This window comes from Phyllobates terribilis, unplaced genomic scaffold (assembly GCF_046119375.1).
Source record: "Phyllobates terribilis strain yellow unplaced genomic scaffold, ASM4611937v1 Scaffold_712__1_contigs__length_766980, whole genome shotgun sequence".
In the NCBI taxonomy this organism is placed as follows: domain Eukaryota; kingdom Metazoa; phylum Chordata; class Amphibia; order Anura; family Dendrobatidae; genus Phyllobates; species Phyllobates terribilis.
In genome coordinates this window covers 619,084-645,975 of record NW_027363472.1, presented here as the reverse complement: position 1 = coordinate 645,975, position 26,892 = coordinate 619,084, and positions in this window count along the sequence as shown.

Sequence of the window (26,892 nt, the reverse complement as noted above, 5' to 3'; positions counted from 1 at the left end):
TCAGAATAAGTGAGTACACCCCTGTAGTATCAGTACATTATATATAGAGGGCTCAGTATAAGTGAGCACACCCCTGTATTATCAGTACATTATATATACAGAGCTCAGAATAAGTGAGTACACCCTGTATTATCAGTACATTATATATACAGAGCTCAGAATAAGTGAGTACACCCTGTATTATCAGTACATTATATATACAGTGCTCAGCATAAGTGAGTACACCCTGTATTATCAGTACATTATATATACAGTGCTCAACATAAGTGAGTACACCCTGTATTATCAGTACATTATATATACAGAGCTCAGAATAAGTGAGTACACCCTGTATTATCAGTACATTATATATACAGTGCTCAACATAAGTGAGTACACCCTGTATTATCAGTACATTATATATACAGTGCTCAACATAAGTGAGTACACCCTGTATTATCAGTACATTATATATACAGAGCTCAGAATAAGTGAGTACACCCTGTATTATCAGTACATTATATATACAGTGCTCAGCATAAGTGAGTACACCCCTGTATTATCAGTACATTATATATACAGTGCTCAGCATAAGTGAGTACACCCCTGTATTATCAGTACATTATATATACAATGCTCAGCATAAGTGAGTACACACCCTGTATTATCAGTACATTATATATACAGTGCTCAACATAAGTGAGTACACCCTGTATTATCAGTACATTATATATACAGAGCTCAGAATAAGTGAGTACACCCTGTATTATCAGTACATTATATATACAGAGCTCAGAATAAGTGAGTACACCCTGTATTATCAGTACATTATATATACAGAGCTCAGAATAAGTGAGTACACCCTGTATTATCAGTACATTATATATACAGTGCTCAGCATAAGTGAGTACACCCTGTATTATCAGTACATTATATATACAGTGCTCAACATAAGTGAGTACACCCTGTATTATCAGTACATTATATATACAGAGCTCAGAATAAGTGAGTACACCCTGTATTATCAGTACATTATATATACAGTGCTCAACATAAGTGAGTACACCCTGTATTATCAGTACATTATATATACAGTGCTCAACATAAGTGAGTACACCCTGTATTATCAGTACATTATATATACAGAGCTCAGAATAAGTGAGTACACCCTGTATTATCAGTACATTATATATACAGTGCTCAGCATAAGTGAGTACACCCCTGTATTATCAGTACATTATATATACAGTGCTCAGCATAAGTGAGTACACCCCTGTATTATCAGTACATTATATATACAGTGCTCAGCATAAGTGAGTACACCCCCTGTATTATCAGTACATTATATATACAGGGCTCAGCATAAGTGAGTACACACCCTGTATTATCAGTACATTATATATACAGTGCTCAGCATAAGTGAGTACACCCCTGTAGTATCAGTACATTATATATACAGCGCTCAGCATAAGTGAGTACACCCCTGTATTATCAGTACTTTATATATACAGGGCTCAGTATAAGTGAGTACAGCCCTGTATTATCAGTACATTATATATACAGTGCTCAGCATAAGTGAGTACACCCCCTGTATTATCAGTACATTATATATACAGCGCTCAGTATAAGTGAGTACACCCCTATATTATCAGTACATTATATATACAGGGCTCAGCATAAGTGAGTACACGCCTGTATTATCAGTACATTATATATACAGTGCTCAGCATAAGTGAGTACACCCCTATATTATCAGTACATTATATATACAGGGCTCAGTATAAGTGAGTACACCCCTGTATTATCAGTACATTATATATACAGTGCTCAGTGTGAGTACACCCCGGTATTATCAGTACATTATATATACAGTGCTCAGCATAAGTGAGTACACCCCTGTATTATCAGTACATTATATATACAGTGCTCAGCATAAGTGAGTACACCACTGTATTATCAGTACATTATATATACAGTGCTCAGCATAAGTGAGTACACCCCTGTATTATCAGTACATTATATATACAGGGCTCAGCATAAGTGAGTACACCATTGTATTATCAGTACATTATATATACAGGGCTCAGCATAAGTGAGTACACCCCTGTATTATCAGTACATTATATATACAGCGCTCAGCATAAGTGAGTACACCCCTGTATTATCAGTACTTTATATATAGGGCTCAGCATAAGTGAGTACACCCCTGTATTATCAGTACATTATATATACAGGGCTCAGCATAAGTGAGTACACCCCTGTATTATCAGTACATTATATATACAGTGCTCAGCATAAGTGAGTACACCCCTGTATTATCAGTACATTATATATACAGCGCTCAGCATAAGTGAGTACACCCCCAGTATTATCAGTACAATATATATACAGGGCTCAGCAAAAGTGAGTACACCCCTGTATTATCAGTACATTATATATACAGTGCTCAGTATAAGTGAGTACACCCCTGTATTATCAGTACATTATATATACAGGGCTCAGCATAAGTGAGTACACCCCTGCATTATCAGTACGTTATATATACAGCGCTCAGCATAAGTGAGTACACCCCTGTATTATCAGTATATTATATATACAGGGCTCAGTATAAGTGAGTACACCCTGTATTATCAGTACATTATATATACAGTGCTCAGCATAAGTGAGTACACCCCTGTATTATCAGTACATTATATATACAGTGCTCAGCATAAGTGAGTACACCACTGTATTATCAGTACATTATATATACAGGGCTCAGCATAAGTGAGTACACCCCCTGTATTATCAGTACATTATATATACAGTGCTCAGCATAAGTGAGTACACCCCCTGTATTATCAGTACATTATATATACAGTGCTCAGCATAAGTGAGTACACCCCGGTATTATCAGTACATTATATATATAGAGCTCAGCATAAGTGAGTACACCCCCTGTATTATCAGTACATTATATATACAGGGCTCAGTATAAGTGAGTACACCCCTGTATTATCAGTACATTATATATACAGTGCTCAGCATAAGTGAGTACACCCCTGTATTATCAGTACATTATATATACAGGGCTCAGTATAAGTGAGTACACCCCTGTATTATCAGTACATTATATATACAGTGCTCAGCATAAGTGAGCACACCCCTGTATTATCAGTACATTATATATACAGTGCTCAGCATAAGTGAGTACACCACTGTATTATCAGTACATTATATATACAGGGCTCAGCATAAGTGAGTACACCCCGGTATTATCAGTACATTATATATACAGGGCTCAGTATAAGTGAGTACACCCCTGTAGTATCAGTACATTATATATACAGTGCTCAGCATAAGTGAGTACACCCCTGTATTATCAGTACATTATATATACAGTGCTCAGCATAAGTGAGTACACCCCTGTATTATCAGTACATTATATATACAGCGCTCAGCATAAGTGAGTACACCCCCAGTATTATCAGTACAATATATATACAGGGCTCAACATAAGTGAGTACACCCTGTATTATCAGTACATTATATATACAGAGCTCAGAATAAGTGAGTACACCCTGTATTATCAGTACATTATATATACAGAGCTCAGAATAAGTGAGTACACCCTGTATTATCAGTACATTATATATACAGTGCTCAGCATAAGTGAGTACACCCTGTATTATCAGTACATTATATATACAGTGCTCAACATAAGTGAGTACACCCTGTATTATCAGTACATTATATATACAGAGCTCAGAATAAGTGAGTACACCCTGTATTATCAGTACATTATATATACAGTGCTCAACATAAGTGAGTACACCCTGTATTATCAGTACATTATATATACAGTGCTCAACATAAGTGAGTACACCCTGTATTATCAGTACATTATATATACAGAGCTCAGAATAAGTGAGTACACCCTGTATTATCAGTACATTATATATACAGTGCTCAGCATAAGTGAGTACACACCCTGTATTATCAGTACATTATATATACAGTGCTCAGCATAAGTGAGTACACCCCTGTAGTATCAGTACATTATATATACAGCGCTCAGCATAAGTGAGTACACCCCTGTATTATCAGTACTTTATATATACAGGGCTCAGTATAAGTGAGTACACCCCTGTATTATCAGTACATTATATATACAGTGCTCAGCATAAGTGAGTACACCCCGGTATTATCAGTACATTATATATACAGTGCTCAGCATAAGTGAGTACACCCCTGTATTATCAGTACATTATATATACAGCGCTCAGCATAAGTGAGTACACCCCTATATTATCAGTACATTATATATACAGGGCTCAGTATAAGTGAGTACACCCCTGTAGTATCAGTACATTATATATACAGTGCTCAGCATAAGTGAGTACACCACTGTATTATCAGTACATTATATATACAGTGCTCAGCATAAGTGAGTACACCCCTGTATTATCAGTACATTATATATACAGGGCTCAGCATAAGTGAGTACACCATTGTATTATCAGTACATTATATATACAGGGCTCAGCATAAGTGAGTACACCCCTGTATTATCAGTACATTATATATACAGCGCTCAGCATAAGTGAGTACACCCCTGTATTATCAGTACTTTATATATAGGGCTCAGCATAAGTGAGTACACCCCTGTATTATCAGTATATTATATATACAGGGCTCAGCATAAGTGAGTACACCCCTGTATTATCAGTACATTATATATACAGTGCTCAGCACAAGTGAGTACACCCCTGTATTATCAGTACATTATATATACAGCGCTCAGCATAAGTGAGTACACCCCCAGTATTATCAGTACAATATATATACAGGGCTCAGCATAAGTGAGTACACCCCTGTATTATCAGTACGTTATATATACAGCGCTCAGCATAATTGAGTACACCTCTGTATTATCAGTACATTATATATACAGGGCTCAGTATAAGTGAGTACACCCTGTATTATCAGTACATTATATATACAGTGCTCAGCATAAGTGAGTACACCCCTGTATTATCAGTACATTATATATACAGTGCTCAGCATAAGTGAGTACACCACTGTATTATCAGTACATTATATATACAGGGCTCAGCATAAGTGAGTACACCCCCTGTATTATCAGTACATTATATATACAGTGCTCAGCATAAGTGAGTACACCCCCTGTATTATCAGTACATTATATATACAGTGCTCAGCATAAGTGAGTACACCCCAGTATTATCAGTACATTATATATACAGGGCTCAGTATAAGTGAGTACACCCCCGGTATTATCAGTACATTATATATATAGAGCTCAGCATAAGTGAGTACACCCCCTGTATTATCAGTACATTATATATACAGGACTCAGTATAAGTGAGTACACCCCTGTAGTATCAGTACATTATATATACAGTGCTCAGCATAAGTGAGTACACCCCTGTATTATCAGTACATTATATATACAGTGCTCAGCATAAGTGAATACACCCCTGTATTATCAGTACATTATATATACAGGGCTCAGTATAAGTGAGTACACCCCTGTATTATCAGTACATTATATATACAGTGCTCAGCATAAGTGAGTACACCCCTGTATTATCAGTACATTATATATACAGTGCTCAGCATAAGTGAGTACACCACTGTATTATCAGTACATTATATATACAGAGCTCAGAATAAGTGAGTACACCCTGTATTATCAGTACATTATATATACAGTGCTCAACATAAGTGAGTACACCCTGTATTATCAGTACATTATATATACAGTGCTCAACATAAGTGAGTACACCCTGTATTATCAGTACATTATATATACAGAGCTCAGAATAAGTGAGTACACCCTGTATTATCAGTACATTATATATACAGTGCTCAGCATAAGTGAGTACACCCCTGTATTATCAGTACATTATATATACAGTGCTCAGCATAAGTGAGTACACCCCTGTATTATCAGTACATTATATATACAGTGCTCAGCATAAGTGAGTACACCCCCTGTATTATCAGTACATTATATATACAGTGCTCAGCATAAGTGAGTACACCCCTGTAGTATCAGTACATTATATATACAGCGCTCAGCATAAGTGAGTACACCCCTGTATTATCAGTACATTATATATACAGGGCTCAGCATAAGTGAGTACACCCCTGTATTATCAGTACATTATATATACAGTGCTCACCATAAGTGAGTACACCCCTGTATTATCAGTACATTATATATACAGTGCTCAGCATAAGTGAGTACACCCCTGTATTATCAGTACATTATATATGCAGTGCTCAGCATAAGTGAGTACACCCCTGTATTATCAGTACATTATATATACAGTGCTCAGCATAAGTGAGTACACCCCTGTATTATCAGTACATTATATATACAGGGCTCAGCATAAGTGAGTACACCCCTGTATTATCAGTACATTATATATGCAGTGCTCAGCATAAGTGAGTACACCCCTGTATTATCAGTACATTATATATGCAGTGCTCAGCATAAGTGAGTACACCCCTGTATTATCAGTACATTATATATACAGTGCTCAGCATAAGTGAGTACACCCATGTATTATCAGTACATTATATATACAGTGCTCACCATAAGTGAGTACACCCCTGTATTATCAGTACATTATATATACAGTGCTCAGCATAAGTGAGTACACCCCTGTATTATCAGTACATTATATATGCAGTGCTCAGCATAAGTGAGTACACCCCTGTATTATCAGTACATTATATATGCAGTGCTCAGCATAAGTGAGTACACCCCTGTATTATCAGTACATTATATATACAGTGCTCAGCATAAGTGAGTACACCCATGTATTATCAGTACATTATATATACAGTGCTCACCATAAGTGAGTACACCCCTGTATTATCAGTACATTATATATACAGTGCTCAGCATAAGTGAGTACACCCCTGTATTATCAGTACATTATATATGCAGTGCTCAGCATAAGTGAGTACACCCCTGTATTATCAGTACATTATATATACAGTGCTCAGCATAAGTGAGTACACCCCTGTATTATCAGTACATTATATATACAGTGCTCAACATAAGTGAGTACACCACTGTATTATTAGTACATTATATATACAGGGCTCAGCATAAGAGAGTACACCCCTGTATTATCAGTACATTATATATACAGGGCTCAGCATAAGTGAGTACACCCCTGTATTATCAGTACATTATATATACAGGGCTCAGCATAAGTGAGTACACCCCTGTATTATCAGTACATTATATATAGAGGGCTCAGTATAAGTGAGTACACCCCTGTATTATCAGTACATTATATATACAGGGCTCAGCATAAGTGAGTACACCCCTGTATTATCAGTACATTAAATATAGAGGGCTCAGTATAAGTGAGTACACCCCTGTATTATCAGTACATTATATATACAGTGCTCAGTAAAAGTGAGTACACCCCTGTATTATCAGTACATTATATGTACAGAGCTCAGCATAAGTGAGTACACCCCAGTATTATCAGTACATTATATATACAGTGCTCAGCATAAGTGAGTACACCCCTGTATTATCCGTACATTATATATACAGAGCTCAGCATAAGTGAGTACACCCATGTATTATCAGTACATTATATATACAGTGCTCAACATAAGTGAGTACACCCCTGTATTATCAGTACATTATATATACAGTGCTCAGCATAAGTGAGTACACCCCTGTATTATCAGTACATTATATATGCAGTGCTCAGCATAAGTGAGTACACCCATGTATTATCAGTACATTATATATACAGTGCTCAGCATAAGTGAGTACACCCCTGTATTATCAGTACATTATATGTACAGCGCTCAGTATAAGTGAGTACACCCCAGTATTATCAGTACATTATATATACAGTGCTCAGCATAAGTGAGTACACCCCTGTATTATCCGTACATTATATATACAGAGCTCAGCATAAGTGAGTACACCCATGTATTATCAGTACATTATATATACAGTGCTCACCATAAGTGAGTACACCCCTGTATTATCAGTACATTATATATACAGTGCTCAGCATAAGTGAGTACACCCCTGTATTATCAGTACATTATATATGCAGTGCTCAGCATAAGTGAGTACACCCATGTATTATCAGTACATTATATATACAGTGCTCAGCATAAGTGAGTACACCCCTGTATTATCAGTACATTATATATACAGTGCTCAGCATAAGTGAGTACACCCCTGTATTATCAGTACATTATATATGCAGTGCTCAGCATAAGTGAGTACACCCATGTATTATCAGTACATTATATATACAGTGCTCACCATAAGTGAGTACACCCCTGTATTATCAGTACATTATATATACAGTGCTCAGCATAAGTGAGTACACCCCTGTATTATCAGTACATTATATATGCAGTGCTCAGCATAAGTGAGTACACCCATGTATTATCAGTACATTATATATACAGTGCTCAGCATAAGTGAGTACACCCCTGTATTATCAGTACATTATATATACAGTGCTCAGCATAAGTGAGTACACCCCTGTATTATCAGTACATTATATATGCAGTGCTCAGCATAAGTGAGTACACCCATGTATTATCAGTACATTATATATACAGTGCTCACCATAAGTGAGTACACCCCTGTATTATCAGTACATTATATATACAGTGCTCAGCATAAGTGAGTACACCCCTGTAGTATCAGTACATTATATATACAGCGCTGAGCATAAGTGAGTACACCCTTGTATTATCAGTACATTATATATACAGGGCTCAGCATAAGTGAGTACACCCCTGTATTATCAGTACATTATATATACAGTGCCCACCATAAGTGAGTACACCCCTGTATTATCAGTACATTATATATACAGTGCTCACCATAAGTGAGTACACCCCTGTATTATCAGTACATTATATATACAGTGCTCAGCATAAGTGAGTACACCCCTGTATTATCAGTACATTATATATGCAGTGCTCAGCATAAGTGAGTACACCCCTGTATTATCAGTACATTATATATACAGTGCTCAGCATAAGTGAGTACACCCCTGTATTATCAGTACATTATATATACAGGGCTCAGCATAAGTGAGTACACCCCTGTATTATCAGTACATTATATATGCAGTGCTCAGCATAAGTGAGTACACCCCTGTATTATCAGTACATTATATATGCAGTGCTCAGCATAAGTGAGTACACCCCTGTATTATCAGTACATTATATATACAGTGCTCAGCATAAGTGAGTACACCCATGTATTATCAGTACATTATATATACAGTGCTCACCATAAGTGAGTACACCCCTGTATTATCAGTACATTATATATACAGTGCTCAGCATAAGTGAGTACACCCCTGTATTATCAGTACATTATATATGCAGTGCTCAGCATAAGTGAGTACACCCCTGTATTATCAGTATATTATATATGCAGTGCTCAGCATAAGTGAGTACACCCCTGTATTATCAGTACATTATATATACAGTGCTCAGCATAAGTGAGTACACCCATGTATTATCAGTACATTATATATACAGTGCTCACCATAAGTGAGTACACCCCTGTATTATCAGTACATTATATATACAGTGCTCAGCATAAGTGAGTACACCCCTTTATTATCAGTACATTATATATGCAGTGCTCAGCATAAGTGAGTACACCCCTGTATTATCAGTACATTATATATACAGTGCTCAGCATAAGTGAGTACACCCCTGTATTATCAGTACATTATATATACAGTGCTCAACATAAGTGAGTACACCACTGTATTATTAGTACATTATATATACAGGGCTCAGCATAAGAGAGTACACCCCTGTATTATCAGTACATTATATATACAGGGCTCAGCATAAGTGAGTACACCCCTGTATTATCAGTACATTATATATACAGGGCTCAGCATAAGTGAGTACACCCCTGTATTATCAGTACATTATATATAGAGGGCTCAGTATAAGTGAGTACACCCCTGTATTATCAGTACATTATATATACAGGGCTCAGCATAAGTGAGTACACCCCTGTATTATCAGTACATTATATATAGAGGGCTCAGTATAAGTGAGTACACCCCTGTATTATCAGTACATTATATATACAGTGCTCAGTAAAAGTGAGTACACCCCTGTATTATCAGTACATTATATGTACAGAGCTCAGCATAAGTGAGTACACCCCAGTATTATCAGTACATTATATATACAGTGCTCAGCATAAGTGAGTACACCCCTGTATTATCCGTACATTATATATACAGAGCTCAGCATAAGTGAGTACACCCATGTATTATCAGTACATTATATATACAGTGCTCAACATAAGTGAGTACACCCCTGTATTATCAGTACATTATATATACAGTGCTCAGCATAAGTGAGTACACCCCTGTATTATCAGTACATTATATATGCAGTGCTCAGCATAAGTGAGTACACCCATGTATTATCAGTACATTATATATACAGTGCTCAGCATAAGTGAGTACACCCCTGTATTATCAGTACATTATATGTACAGCGCTCAGTATAAGTGAGTACACCCCAGTATTATCAGTACATTATATATACAGTGCTCAGCATAAGTGAGTACACCCCTGTATTATCCGTACATTATATATACAGAGCTCAGCATAAGTGAGTACACCCATGTATTATCAGTACATTATATATACAGTGCTCACCATAAGTGAGTACACCCCTGTATTATCAGTACATTATATATACAGTGCTCAGCATAAGTGAGTACACCCCTGTATTATCAGTACATTATATATGCAGTGCTCAGCATAAGTGAGTACACCCATGTATTATCAGTACATTATATATACAGTGCTCAGCATAAGTGAGTACACCCCTGTATTATCAGTACATTATATATACAGTGCTCAGCATAAGTGAGTACACCCCTGTATTATCAGTACATTATATATGCAGTGCTCAGCATAAGTGAGTACACCCATGTATTATCAGTACATTATATATACAGTGCTCACCATAAGTGAGTACACCCCTGTATTATCAGTACATTATATATACAGTGCTCAGCATAAGTGAGTACACCCCTGTATTATCAGTACATTATATATGCAGTGCTCAGCATAAGTGAGTACACCCATGTATTATCAGTACATTATATATACAGTGCTCAGCATAAGTGAGTACACCCCTGTAATATCAGTACATTATATATACAGTGCTCAGCATAAGTGAGTACACCCCTGTATTATCAGTACATTATATATGCAGTGCTCAGCATAAGTGAGTACACCCATGTATTATCAGTACATTATATATACAGTGCTCACCATAAGTGAGTACACCCCTGTATTATCAGTACATTATATATACAGTGCTCAGCATAAGTGAGTACACCCCTGTATTATCAGTACATTATATATGCAGTGCTCAGCATAAGTGAGTACACCCCTGTATTATCAGTACATTATATATACAGTGCTCAGCATAAGTGAGTACACCCCTGTATTATCAGTACATTATATATACAGTGCTCAGCATAAGTGAGTACACCCCTGTATTATCAGTACATTATATATGCAGTGCTCAGCATAAGTGAGTACACCCCTGTATTATCAGTACATTATATATGCAGTGCTCAGCATAAGTGAGTACACCCCTGTATTATCAGTACATTATATATACAGTGCTCAGCATAAGTGAGTACACCCATGTATTATCAGTACATTATATATACAGTGCTCACCATAAGTGAGTACACCCCTGTATTATCAGTACATTATATATACAGTGCTCAGCATAAGTGAGTACACCCCTGTATTATCAGTACATTATATATGCAGTGCTCAGCATAAGTGAGTACACCCCTGTATTATCAGTACATTATATATACAGTGCTCAGCATAAGTGAGTACACCCCTGTATTATCAGTACATTATATATACAGTGCTCAACATAAGTGAGTACACCACTGTATTATTAGTACATTATATATACAGGGCTCAGCATAAGAGAGTACACCCCTGTATTATCAGTACATTATATATACAGGGCTCAGCATAAGTGAGTACACCCCTGTATTATCAGTACATTATATATACAGGGCTCAGCATAAGTGAGTACACCCCTGTATTATCAGTACATTATATATAGAGGGCTCAGTATAAGTGAGTACACCCCTGTATTATCAGTACATTATATATACAGGGCTCAGCATAAGTGAGTACACCCCTGTATTATCAGTACATTATATATAGAGGGCTCAGTATAAGTGAGTACACCCCCGTATTATCAGTACATTATATATACAGTGCTCAGTAAAAGTGAGTACACCCCTGTATTATCAGTACATTATATGTACAGCGCTCAGTATAAGTGAGTACACCCCTGTATTATCAGTACATTATATATACAGCGCTCAGCATAAGTGAGTACACCCCTGTATTATCAGTACATTATATGTACAGAGCTCAGCATAAGTGAGTACACCCCAGTATTATCAGTACATTATATATACAGTGCTCAGCATAAGTGAGTACACCCCTGTATTATCCGTACATTATATATACAGAGCTCAGCATAAGTGAGTACACCCATGTATTATCAGTACATTATATATACAGTGCTCAACATAAGTGAGTACACCCCTGTATTATCAGTACATTATATATACAGTGCTCAGCATAAGTGAGTACACCCCTGTATTATCAGTACATTATATATGCAGTGCTCAGCATAAGTGAGTACACCCATGTATTATCAGTACATTATATATACAGTGCTCAGCATAAGTGAGTACACCCCTGTATTATCAGTACATTATATGTACAGCGCTCAGTATAAGTGAGTACACCCCAGTATTATCAGTACATTATATATACAGTGCTCAGCATAAGTGAGTACACCCCTGTATTATCCGTACATTATATATACAGAGCTCAGCATAAGTGAGTACACCCCTGTATTATCAGTACATTATATATACAGTGCTCACCATAAGTGAGTACACCCCTGTATTATCAGTACATTATATATACAGTGCTCAGCATAAGTGAGTACACCCCTGTATTATCAGTACATTATATATGCAGTGCTCAGCATAAGTGAGTACACCCATGTATTATCAGTACATTATATATACAGTGCTCAGCATAAGTGAGTACACCCCTGTATTATCAGTACATTATATATACAGTGCTCAGCATAAGTGAGTACACCCCTGTATTATCAGTACATTATATATGCAGTGCTCAGCATAAGTGAGTACACCCATGTATTATCAGTACATTATATATACAGTGCTCACCATAAGTGAGTACACCCCTGTATTATCAGTACATTATATATACAGTGCTCAGCATAAGTGAGTACACCCCTGTATTATCAGTACATTATATATGCAGTGCTCAGCATAAGTGAGTACACCCATGTATTATCAGTACATTATATATACAGTGCTCAGCATAAGTGAGTACACCCCTGTATTATCAGTACATTATATATACAGTGCTCAGCATAAGTGAGTACACCCCTGTATTATCAGTACATTATATATGCAGTGCTCAGCATAAGTGAGTACACCCATGTATTATCAGTACATTATATATACAGTGCTCACCATAAGTGAGTACACCCCTGTATTATCAGTACATTATATATACAGTGCTCAGCATAAGTGAGTACACCCCTGTATTATCAGTACATTATATATGCAGTGCTCAGCATAAGTGAGTACACCCCTGTATTATCAGTACATTATATATACAGTGCTCAGCATAAGTGAGTACACCCCTGTATTATCAGTACATTATATATACAGTGCTCAGCATAAGTGAGTACACCCCTGTATTATCAGTACATTATATATGCAGTGCTCAGCATAAGTGAGTACACCCCTGTATTATCAGTACATTATATATGCAGTGCTCAGCATAAGTGAGTACACCCCTGTATTATCAGTACATTATATATACAGTGCTCAGCATAAGTGAGTACACCCATGTATTATCAGTACATTATATATACAGTGCTCAGCATAAGTGAGTACACCCCTGTATTATCAGTACATTATATATACAGGGCTCAGCATAAGTGAGTACACCCTGTATTATCAGTACATTATATATACAGCGCTCAGCATAAGTGAGTACACCGCTGTATTATCAGTACATTATATATACAGGGCTCAGTATAAGTGAGTACACCCCTGTATTATCAGTACATAATATATACAGCGCTCAGCATAAGTGAGTACACCCCTGTATTATCAGTACTTTATATATACAGGGCTCAGCATAAGTGAGTACACCCCTGTATTATCAGTACATTATATATACAGTGCTCAGCATAAGTGAGTACACCCCAGTATTATCAGTACATTATATATACAGTGCTCAGTATAAGTGAGTACACCGCTGTATTATCAGTACATTATATATATAGGGCTCAGCATAAGTGAGTACACCCCTGTATTATCAGTACATTATATATACAGGGCTCAGCATAAGTGAGTACACCACTGTATTATCAGTACATTATATATACAGGGCTCAGCATAAGTGAGTACACCTTCTATATTATCAGTACATTATATATACAGTGCTCAACATAAGTGAGTACACCCCCTGTATTATCAGTACATTATATATACAGGGTTCAGTATAAGTGAGTACACCCCTGTATTATCAGTACATTATATATACAGTGCTCAACATAAGTGAGTACACCACTGTATTATTAGTACATTATATATACAGGGCTCAGCATAAGAGAGTACACCCCTGTATTATCAGTACATTATATATACAGTGCTCAACATAAGTGAGTACACCACTGTATTATTAGTACATTATATATACAGGGCTCAGCATAAGAGAGTACACCCCTGTATTATCAGTACATTATATATACAGGGCTCAGCATAAGTGAGTACACCCCTGTATTATCAGTACATTATATATACAGTGCTCAGTATAAGTGAGTACACCCCTGTATTATCAGTACATTATATGTACAGCGCTCAGTATAAGTGAGTACACCCCTGTATTATCAGTACATTATATATACAGCGCTCAGCATAAGTGAGTACACCCCTGTATTATCAGTACATTATATGTACAGCGCTCAGTATAAGTGAGTACACCCCTGTATTATCAGTACATTATATGTACAGCGCTCAGCATAAGTGAGTACACCCCTGTATTATCAGTACATTATATGTACAGCGCTCAGTATAAGTGAGTACACCCCTGTATTATCAGTACATTATATGTACAGCGCTCAGTATAAGTGAGTACACCCCCTGTATTATCAGTACATTATATATACAGTGCTCAGCATAAGTGAGTACACCACTGTATTATCAGTACATTATATATACAGGGCTCAGCATAAGTGAGTACACCCCTGTATTATCAGTACATTATATATACAGTGCTCAGCATAAGTGAGTACACCCCTGTATTATCAGTACATTATATATACAGGGCTCAGCATAAGTGAGTACACCCCAGTATTATCAGTACATTATATATACAGTGCTCAGCATAAGTGAGTACACCCCTGTATTATCAGTACATTATATATACAGTGCTCAGCATAAGTGAATACACCCCCTGTCTTATCAGTACATTATATATACAGAGCTCAGAATAAGTGAGCACACCCCCTGTATTATCAGTACATTATATATACAGGTCTCAGCATAAGTGAGTACACCCCCTGTATTATCAGTACATTATATATACAGTGCTCAGCATAAGTGAGTACACCACTGTATTATCAGTACATTATATATACAGTGCTCAACATAAGTGAGTACACCCCCTGTATTATCAGTACATTATATATACAGTGCTCAGCATAAGTGAGTACACCACTGAATTATCAGTACATTATATATACAGTGCTCAACATAAGTGAGTACACCCCCTGTCTTATCAGTACATTATATATACAGAGCTCAGAATAAGTGAGCACACCCCCTGTATTATCAGTACATTATATATACAGTGCTCAGCATAAGTGAGTACACCCCTGTATTATCCGTACATTATATATACAGTGCTCAGCGTAAGTGAGTACACCCCTGTATTATCAGTTCATTATATATACAGGGCTCAGCATAAGTGAGTACACCCCTGTATAATCAGTACATTATATATACAGTGCTCAGTGTAAGTGAGTACACCCCTGTATTATCAGTACATTATATATACAGGGCTCAGTATAAGTGAGTACACCCCCTGTATTATCAGTACATTATATATACAGGGCTCAGCATAAGTGAGTACACCCCTGTATTATCAGTACATTATATATACAGTGCTCAGCATAAGTGAGTACATCCCTGTATTATCAGTACATTATATATACAGTGCTAAGTATAAGTGAGTACACCCCGGTATTATCAGTACATTATATATACAGTGCTCAGCATAAGTGAGTACACCCCTGTATTATCAGTACATTATATATACAGTGCTCAGCATAAGTGAGTACACCCCTGTATTATCAGTACATTATATATAAAGAGCTCAGTATAAGTGAGTACACCCCTGTATTATCATTACATTATATATACAGTGCTCAGCATAAGTGAGTACACCCCTGTATTATCATTACATTATATATACAGTGCTCAGCATAAGTGAGTACACCCCTGTATTATCAGTACATTATATATGCAGTGCTCAGCATAAGTGAGTACACCACTGTATTATCAGTACATTATATATACAGTGCTCAGCATAAGTGAGTACACCACTGTATTATCAGTACATTATATATACAGGGCTCAGTATAAGTGAGTACACCCCTGTATTATCAGTACATTATATATACAGGGCTCAGCATAACTAAGTACACCCCCTGCATCATCAGTACATTATATATACAGGGCTCAGTATAAGTGAGTACACCCCTGTATTATCAGTACATTATATATACAGTGCTCAGCATAACTGAGTACACCCCTGTATTATCAGTACATTATATATACAGGGCTCAGCATAACTGAGTATACCCCTGTATTATCAGTACATTATATATACAGGGCTCAGTATAAGTGAGTACACCCCTGTATTATCAGTACATTATATATACAGGGCTCAGCATAACTGAGTACACCCCCTGTATTATCAGTACATTATATATACAGGGCTCAGCATAACTGAGTACACCCCCTGTATTATCAGTACATTATATATACAGGGTTCAGCATAAGTGAGTACGCCCCTGTATTATCAGTACATTATATATACAGTGCTCACCATAAGTGAGTACGCCCCTGTATTATCAGTACATTATATATACAGTGCTCACCATAAGTGAGTACACCCCTTTATTATCAGTACATTATATATGCAGTGCTCAGCATAAGTGAGTACACCCCTGTATTATCAGTACATTATATATACAGAGCTCAGCATAAGTGAGTACACCCCTATATTATCAGTACATTATATATGCAGTGCTCAGCATAAGTGAGTACACCCATGTATTATCAGTACATTATATATACAGTGCTCACCATAAGTGAGTACACCCCTGTATTATCAGTACATTATATATACAGTGCTCAGCATAAGTGAGTACACCCCTGTATTATCAGTACATTATATATGCAGTGCTCAGCATAAGTGAGTACACCCATGTATTATCAGTACATTATATATACAGTGCTCAGCATAAGTGAGTACACCCCTGTATTATCAGTACATTATATATACAGTGCTCAGCATAAGTGAGTACACCCCTGTATTATCAGTACATTATATATGCAGTGCTCAGCATAAGTGAGTACACCCATGTATTATCAGTACATTATATATACAGTGCTCACCATAAGTGAGTACACCCCTGTATTATCAGTTCATTATATATACAGGGCTCAGCATAAGTGAGTACACCCCTGTATAATCAGTACATTATATATACAGTGCTCAGTGTAAGTGAGTACACCCCTGTATTATCAGTACATTATATATACAGGGCTCAGTATAAGTGAGTACACCCCCTGTATTATCAGTACATTATATATACAGGGCTCAGCATAAGTGAGTACACCCCTGTATTATCAGTACATTATATATACAGTGCTCAGCATAAGTGAGTACATCCCTGTATTATCAGTACATTATATATACAGTGCTAAGTATAAGTGAGTACACCACTGTATTATCAGTACATTATATATACAGGGCTCAGCATAAGTGAGTACACCCCTGTATTATCAGTACATTATATATACAGTGCTCAGCATAAGTGAGTACACCCCTGTATTATCAGTACATTATATATGCAGTGCTCAGCATAAGTGAGTACACCCCTGTATTATCAGTACATTATATATACAGTGCTCAGCATAAGTGAGTACACCCCTGTATTATCAGTACATTATATATACAGTGCTCAGAATAAGTGAGTACACCACTGTATTATCAGTACATTATATATACAGTGCTCAGCATAAGTGAGTACACCCCTGTATTATCAGTACATTATATATGCAGGGCTCAGCATAAGTGAGTACACCCCTGTATTATCAGTACATTATATATACAGCGCTCAGCATAAGTGAGTACACCGCTGTATTATCAGTACATTATATATACAGGGCTCAGTATAAGTGAGTACACCCCTGTATTATCAGTACATAATATATACAGCGCTCAGCATAAGTGAGTACACCCCTGTATTATCAGTACTTTATATATACAGGGCTCAGCATAAGTGAGTACACCCCGGTATTATCAGTACATTATATATACAGTGCTCAGCATAAGTGAGTACACCCCTGTATTATCAGTACATTATATATACAGTGCTCAGCATAAGTGAGTACACCCCAGTATTATCAGTACATTATATATACAGTGCTCAGTATAAGTGAGTACACCGCTGTATTATCAGTACATTATATATATAGGGCTCAGCATAAGTGAGTACACCCCTGTATTATCAGTACATTATATATATAGGGCTCAGCATAAGTGAGTACACCACTGTATTATCAGTACATTATATATACAGGGCTCAGCATAAGTGAGTACACCTCCTATATTATCAGTACATTATATATACAGTGCTCAACATAAGTGAGTACACCCCCTGTATTATCAGTACATTATATATACAGGGTTCAGTATAAGTGAGTACACCCCTGTATTATCAGTACATTATATATACAGTGCTTAACATAAGTGAGTACACCACTGTATTATTAGTACATTATATATACAGGGCTCAGCATAAGAGAGTACACCCCTGTATTATCAGTACATTATATATACAGGGCTCAACATAAGTGAGTACACCCCCTGTATTATCAGTACATTATATATACAGGGCTCAGCATAAGTGAGTACACCCCTGTATTATCAGTACATTATATATACAGGGCTCAGCATAAGTGAGTACACCCCTGTATTATCAGTACATTATATATAGAGGGCTCAGTATAAGTGAGTACACCCCTGTATTATCAGTACATTATATATACAGTGCTCAGTATAAGTGAGTACACCCCTGTATTATCAGTACATTATATGTACAGCGCTCAGTATAAGTGAGTACACCTCTGTATTATCAGTATATTATATATACAGCGCTCAGCATAAGTGAGTACTCCCCTGTATTATCAGTACATTATATGTACAGCGCTCAGTATAAGTGAGTACACCCCTGTATTATCAGTACATTATATGTACAGCGCTCAGTATAAGTGAGTACACCACTGTATTATCAGTACATTATATATACAGGGCTCAGCTTAAGTGAGTACACCCCTGTATTATCAGTACATTATATATACAGTGCTCAGCATAAGTGAGTACACCCCTGTATTATCAGTACATTATATATACAGTGCTCAGCATAAGTGAGTACACCCCTGTATTATCAGTACATTATATATACAGTGCTCAGCATAAGTGAGTACACCCCTGTATTATCAGTACATTATATATACAGGGCTCAGTATAAGTGAGTACACCCCTGTATTATCAGTACATTATATATACAGGGCTCAGCATAAGTGAGTACACCCCAGTATTATCAGTACATTATATATACAGTGCTCAGCATAAGTGAGTACACCCCTGTATTATCAGTACATTATATATACAGTGCTCAGCATAAGTGAGTACACCCCTGTATTATCAGTTCATTATATATACAGGGCTCAGCATAAGTGAGTACACCCCTGTATAATCAGTACATTATATATACAGTGCTCAGTGTAAGTGAGTACACCCCTGTATTATCAGTACATTATATATACAGGGCTCAGTATAAGTGAGTACACCCCCTGTATTATCAGTACATTATATATACAGGGCTCAGCATAAGTGAGTACACCCCTGTATTATCAGTACATTATATATACAGTGCTCAGCATAAGTGAGTACATCCCTGTATTATCAGTACATTATATATACAGTGCTAAGTATAAGTGAGTACACCCCGGTATTATCAGTACATTATATATACAGTGCTCAGCATAAGTGAGTACACCCCTGTATTATCAGTACATTATATATACAGTGCTCAGCATAAGTGAGTACACCCCTGTATTATCAGTACATTATATATAAAGAGCTCAGTATAAGTGAGTACACCCCTGTATTATCATTACATTATATATACAGTGCTCAGCATAAGTGAGTACACCCCTGTATTATCATTACATTATATATACAGTGCTCAGCATAAGTGAGTACACCACTGTATTATCAGTACATTATATATATAGGGCTCAGTATAAGTGAGTACACCCCTGTATTATCAGTACATTATATATACAGGGCTCAGCATAACTAAGTACACCCCCTGTATTATCAGTACATTATATATACAGGGCTCAGTATAAGTGAGTACACCGCTGTATTATCAGTACATTATATATACAGTGCTCAGCATAACTGAGTACACCCCTGTATTATCAGTACATTATATATACAGGGCTCAGCATAACTGAGTATACCCCTGTATTATCAGTACATTATATATACAGGGCTCAGTATAAGTGAGTACACCCCTGTATTATCAGTACATTATATATACAGTGCTCAGCATAACTGAGTACACCCCTGTATTATCAGTACATTATATATACAGGGCTCAGCATAACTGAGTATACCCCTGTATTATCAGTACATTATATATACAGGGCTCAGTATAAGTGAGTACACCCCTGTATTATCAGTACATTATATATACAGGGCTCAGCATAACTGAGTACACCCCCTGTATTATCAGTACATTATATACACAGGGCTCAGCATAAGTGAGTACGCCCCTGTATTATCAGTACATTATATATACAGTGCTCACCATAAGTGAGTACGCCCCTGTATTATCAGTACATTATATATACAGTGCTCACCATAAGTGAGTACACCCCTTTATTATCAGTACATTATATATGCAGTGCTCAGCATAAGTGAGTACACCCCTGTATTATCAGTACATTATATATACAGGGCTCAGCATAAGTGAGTACGCCCCTGTATTATCAGTACATTATATATACAGTGCTCACCATAAGTGAGTACGTCCCTGTATTATCAGTACATTATATATACAGTGCTCACCATAAGTGAGTACACCCCTGTATTATCAGTACATTATATATGCAGTGCTCAGCATAAGTGAGTACACCCCAGTATTATCAGTACATTATATATACAGTGCTCAGCATAAGTGAGTACACCCATATATTATCAGTACATTATATATACAGTGCTCACCATAAGTGAGTACACCCCTGTATTATCAGTACATTATATATACAGTGCTCAGCATAAGTGAGTACACCCCTGTATTATCAGTACATTATATATGCAGTGCTCAGCATAAGTGAGTACACCCATGTATTATCAGTACATTATATATACAGTGCTCAGCATAAGTGAGTACACCCCTGTATTATCAGTACATTATATATACAGTGCTCAGCATAAGTGAGTACACCCCTGTATTATCAGTACATTATATATGCAGTGCTCAGCATAAGTGAGTACACCCATGTATTATCAGTACATTATATATACAGTGCTCACCATAAGTGAGTACACCCCTGTATTATCAGTACATTATATATACAGTGCTCAGCATAAGTGAGTACACCCCTGTATTATCAGTACATTATATATGCAGTGCTCAGCATAAGTGAGTACACCCCTGTATTATCAGTACATTATATATACAGTGCTCACCATAAGTGAGTACACCCCTGTATTATCAGTACATTATATATACAGTGCTCAGCATAAGTGAGTACACCCCTGTATTATCAGTACATTATATATGCAGTGCTCAGCATAAGTGAGTACACCCCTGTATTATCAGTACATTATATATGCAGTGCTCAGCATAAGTGAGTACACCCCTGTATTATCAGTATATTATATATACAGTGCTCAGCATAAGTGAGTACACCCCTGTATTATCAGTACATTATATATGCAGTGCTCAGCATAAGTGAGTACACCCCTGTATTATCAGTACATTATATATACAGTGCTCAGGATAAGTGAGTACACCCATGTATTATCAGTACATTATATATACAGTGCTCACCATAAGTGAGTACACCCCTGTATTATCAGTACATTATATATACAGTGCTCAACATAAGTGAGTACACCCCTGTATTATCAGTACATTATATATACAGGGCTCAGCATAAGTGAGTACACCCCTGTATTATCAGTACATAATATATACAGCGCTCAGCATAAGTGAGTACACCCCTGTATTATCAGTACTTTATATATACAGGGCTCAACATAAGTGAGTACACCCCGGTATTATCAGTACATTATATATACAGTGCTCAGCATAAGTGAGTACACCCCGGTATTATCAGTACATTATATATACAGTGCTCAGCATAAGTGAGTACACCCCTGTATTATCAGTACATTATATATACAGTGCTCAGCATAAGTGAGTACACCCCAGTATTATCAGTACATTATATATACAGTGCTCAGTATAAGTGAGTACACCCCTGTATTATCAGTACATTATATATACAGGGCTCAGCATAAGTGAGTACACCACTGTATTATCAGTACATTATATATACAGGGCTCAGCATAAGTGAGTACACCCCCTGTATTATCAGTACATTATATATACAGTGCTCAACATAAGTGAGTACACCCCCTGTATTATCAGTACATTATATATACAGGGTTCAGTATAAGTGAGTACACCCCTGTATTATCAGTACATTATATATACAGTGCTCACCATAAGTGAGTACACCACTGTATTATTAGTACATTATATATACAGGGCTCAGCATAAGAGAGTACACCCCTGTATTATCAGTACATTATATATACAGTGCTCAGCATAAGTGAGTACACCCCTGTATTATCAGTACATTATATATGCAGTGCTCAGCATAAGTGAGTACACCCCTGTATTATCAGTACATTATATATACAGTGCTCACCATAAGTGAGTACACCCCTGTATTATCAGTACATTATATATACAGTGCTCAGCATAAGTGAGTACACCCCTGTATTATCAGTACATTATATATGCAGTGCTCAGCATAAGTGAGTACACCCCTGTATTATCAGTACATTATATATACAGTGCTCAGCATAAGTGAGTACACCCCTGTATTATCAGTACATTATATATACAGGGCTCAGCATAAGTGAGTACACCCCTGTATTATCAGTACATAATATATACAGCGCTCAGCATAAGTGAGTACACCCCTGTATTATCAGTACTTTATATATACAGGGCTCAGCATAAGTGAGTACACCCCGGTATTATCAGTACATTATATATACAGTGCTCAGCATAAGTGAGTACACCCCTGTATTATCAGTACATTATATATACAGTGCTCAGCATAAGTGAGTACACCCCAGTATTATCAGTACATTATATATACAGTGCTCAGTATAAGTGAGTACACCCCTGTATTATCAGTACATTATATATACAGGGCTCAGCATAAGTGAGTACACCACTGTATTATCAGTACATTATATATACAGGGCTCAGCATAAGTGAGTACACCCCCTATATTATCAGTACATTATATATACAGTGCTCAACATAAGTGAGTACACCTCTGTATTATCAGTATATTATATATACAGCGCTCAGCATAAGTGAGTACTCCCCTGTATTATCAGTACATTATATGTACAGCGCTCAGTATAAGTGAGTACACCCCTGTATTATCAGTACATTATATGTACAGCGCTCAGTATAAGTGAGTACACCACTGTATTATCAGTACATTATATATACAGGGCTCAGCTTAAGTGAGTACACCCCTGTATTATCAGTACATTATATATACAGTGCTCAGCATAAGTGAGTACACCCCTGTATTATCAGTACATTATATATACAGTGCTCAGCATAAGTGAGTACACCCCTGTATTATCAGTACATTATATATACAGTGCTCAGCATAAGTGAGTACACCCCTGTATTATCAGTACATTATATATACAGGGCTCAGTATAAGTGAGTACACCCCTGTATTATCAGTACATTATATATACAGGGCTCAGCATAAGTGAGTACACCCCAGTATTATCAGTACATTATATATACAGTGCTCAGCATAAGTGAGTACACCCCTGTATTATCAGTACATTATATATACAGTGCTCAGCATAAGTGAGTACACCCCTGTATTATCAGTTCATTATATATACAGGGCTCAGCATAAGTGAGTACACCCCTGTATAATCAGTACATTATATATACAGTGCTCAGTGTAAGTGAGTACACCCCTGTATTATCAGTACATTATATATACAGGGCTCAGTATAAGTGAGTACACCCCCTGTATTATCAGTACATTATATATACAGGGCTCAGCATAAGTGAGTACACCCCTGTATTATCAGTACATTATATATACAGTGCTCAGCATAAGTGAGTACATCCCTGTATTATCAGTACATTATATATACAGTGCTAAGTATAAGTGAGTACACCCCGGTATTATCAGTACATTATATATACAGTGCTCAGCATAAGTGAGTACACCCCTGTATTATCAGTACATTATATATACAGTGCTCAGCATAAGTGAGTACACCCCTGTATTATCAGTACATTATATATAAAGAGCTCAGTATAAGTGAGTACACCCCTGTATTATCATTACATTATATATACAGTGCTCAGCATAAGTGAGTACACCCCTGTATTATCATTACATTATATATACAGTGCTCAGCATAAGTGAGTACACCACTGTATTATCAGTACATTATATATATAGGGCTCAGTATAAGTGAGTACACCCCTGTATTATCAGTACATTATATATACAGGGCTCAGCATAACTAAGTACACCCCCTGTATTATCAGTACATTATATATACAGGGCTCAGTATAAGTGAGTACACCGCTGTATTATCAGTACATTATATATACAGTGCTCAGCATAACTGAGTACACCCCTGTATTATCAGTACATTATATATACAGGGCTCAGCATAACTGAGTATACCCCTGTATTATCAGTACATTATATATACAGGGCTCAGTATAAGTGAGTACACCCCTGTATTATCAGTACATTATATATACAGTGCTCAGCATAACTGAGTACACCCCTGTATTATCAGTACATTATATATACAGGGCTCAGCATAACTGAGTATACCCCTGTATTATCAGTACATTATATATACAGGGCTCAGTATAAGTGAGTACACCCCTGTATTATCAGTACATTATATATACAGGGCTCAGCATAACTGAGTACACCCCCTGTATTATCAGTACATTATATACACAGGGCTCAGCATAAGTGAGTACGCCCCTGTATTATCAGTACATTATATATACAGTGCTCACCATAAGTGAGTACGCCCCTGTATTATCAGTACATTATATATACAGTGCTCACCATAAGTGAGTACACCCCTTTATTATCAGTACATTATATATGCAGTGCTCAGCATAAGTGAGTACACCCCTGTATTATCAGTACATTATATATACAGGGCTCAGCATAAGTGAGTACGCCCCTGTATTATCAGTACATTATATATACAGTGCTCACCATAAGTGAGTACGTCCCTGTATTATCAGTACATTATATATACAGTGCTCACCATAAGTGAGTACACCCCTGTATTATCAGTACATTATATATGCAGTGCTCAGCATAAGTGAGTACACCCCAGTATTATCAGTACATTATATATACAGTGCTCAGCATAAGTGAGTACACCCATATATTATCAGTACATTATATATACAGTGCTCACCATAAGTGAGTACACCCCTGTATTATCAGTACATTATATATACAGTGCTCAGCATAAGTGAGTACACCCCTGTATTATCAGTACATTATATATGCAGTGCTCAGCATAAGTGAGTACACCCATGTATTATCAGTACATTATATATACAGTGCTCAGCATAAGTGAGTACACCCCTGTATTATCAGTACATTATATATACAGTGCTCAGCATAAGTGAGTACACCCCTGTATTATCAGTACATTATATATGCAGTGCTCAGCATAAGTGAGTACACCCATGTATTATCAGTACATTATATATACAGTGCTCACCATAAGTGAGTACACCCCTGTATTATCAGTACATTATATATACAGTGCTCAGCATAAGTGAGTACACCCCTGTATTATCAGTACATTATATATGCAGTGCTCAGCATAAGTGAGTACACCCCTGTATTATCAGTACATTATATATACAGTGCTCACCATAAGTGAGTACACCCCTGTATTATCAGTACATTATATATACAGTGCTCAGCATAAGTGAGTACACCCCTGTATTATCAGTACATTATATATGCAGTGCTCAGCATAAGTGAGTACACCCCTGTATTATCAGTACATTATATATGCAGTGCTCAGCATA